At 62.6% G+C, this 1,718-nt stretch overlaps 1 non-coding gene across 1 annotated transcript; it reads left to right on the top strand.

The window, feature by feature from the left end:
• Positions 1-1,239: 1,239 nt before the first annotated feature.
• Positions 1,240-1,313, top strand: TRNAN-GUU (transfer RNA asparagine (anticodon GUU)). Its single transcript has one exon. It is a non-coding gene; the product is annotated as a tRNA-Asn (tRNA).
• Positions 1,314-1,718: the final 405 nt, after the last annotated feature.

The following is a 1,718-nucleotide window of genomic DNA, read 5'->3' as shown; positions in this document are numbered from 1 at the left end:
CGAATCCTGACCACTAGACCACCAGGGAGGAGAGGCCCAGCCTGCCTGTGCACCCACCGGTGGGCACCAGCCCTGCCCTGCAGGGGACCAACCCCTCCAACCACAGCCCCCCACAGCCGGTCAGGAAGACAAATTGCCATGGCAGCCCGAGCCTTCCCAGGCAACTCTGCAGGCATTCCTCCTTCTTTCTGAGAACGAGGCCCTCAACCAGAGCCTCTGGGCAGCGGGCACCCTGCAGCGGGAAGGCCCAGGGAGTGCAAGGTGGCGGTCGGCGGGGAGGCTGGTCACCGCTGGACACAGGTTTGCGCCGTGAGCTATTGGCAGCGTGGTTGAGGCAAGGGGGCCCTGGGGGCCCTTTCTGCACGGTCTAATGCCCTTTTGTGCTACTGAGATGGCCCCGGCTCTAGTCACGACACGCTGCCAGGAGGACACAACCAGTCCAGCTTCATAGCTCCTAACAGCTTGGCAAAAACACCCTCCTGCATTAAATTCAGCTGCAGCTCTCAGAAGTGTGCCTCTGCGGGACAAAACTGCCCGTCTTTCCATGTCAAGCCAAGAGGGCTCACACATTGCTGCGCTCATAGAGCAGCTGGCTCCCTGGGAGGGGAGTCTGTCCTCTGCCAGGGTCAGTCGATGCCCACGCAGAGAGGAAACCACCGTGTGCCTCACTCAAATGCCTGCTCTGAAGCAACCCCTGCGCCAAGCTCTTCTTATTCCGGAAGTCTCTGAGAAACGGTCCGGAGGGCGCTGACAGGGTCCGATGGTGCTGGGGCTCACAGGAAGCCTAGACACCACTCAGCACCTATGGGCAGTGGACCCCAGGTGCTCAGGGCCCATCCAGGAGAGGAGCCTCCAGCTGCTGGCACCACTGCTACACCTTGCTCTGGGCAGGGGTGGCCAGAGGGAGCGGAGCAAATCCCTTGCCCTGAGTCCACCTCAGCCAGGTCAGCAGTGCTGTGCGCGTGGCTACTGTCCTGCCTCCAGCACCAGGAGCAGAGCAGGCGGGCGGGCACGGGAGAGAGCTGCACCCACCAGCTCTCTCTTGACGCACAGCGTGTGGGAAAGCGATGCTGGAAGAGACTGAGAAAAGGCCTCTCCTCAAGCCGCCTCCACCGCGTGGTGCGTGCACGTGCCCTCCAAGGACATGGCCCAAGATCAGGGGCATTGCCAGTCCCTCAGCACCGAGGTGTGTCATGGCACAGACGGGCGCATCACTGAGACAGCCCTTGGTCGGGGGGGGTCTCTGTGGCGCAATGGGCGAGCGCGCTCGGCTGTTAACCGAGAGGCTGGTGGTTCGAGCCCACCCAGGGACGGCCTCCTTTTGGCGGCACACGTGGGCTTGCCGGCAGGGACCCGCTGCCGTGGAAAGTCCCTGAGCAGAAAATCACAGCTGGGCACAAATCACAGCAGCCTGAGACAACAAAGCCCGACAGCACGGGCTTCAAACCCACCTCTCCAAGAAACCGGAGCCAAAATCCAGCTCCTTGCACCACTCACCTATACCCACCAGACTGCAACACTCCTGTCCTGGTGCATGGGTTGGGCTGGGGGAAGTCTGGATTGCCTCTCGCCAGGGGACCGATGCCCCTTCCGGCTGTCCTTGCAGCACAGTGCGAAACGTGAGCACGCTCTTGCTGCAGGTGGCAGCCAGCAGTGGGAGCGGGCTGCTTTCCGAGGGCAGGCAAGCAGGCTGCGAGGGACATAGCAAGGCCAGTGAG

Source organism: Struthio camelus, chromosome 10, assembly GCF_040807025.1.
Source record: "Struthio camelus isolate bStrCam1 chromosome 10, bStrCam1.hap1, whole genome shotgun sequence".
NCBI classification, from domain to species: domain Eukaryota; kingdom Metazoa; phylum Chordata; class Aves; order Struthioniformes; family Struthionidae; genus Struthio; species Struthio camelus.
This window is presented reverse-complemented; position numbering and strand designations above follow the sequence as displayed.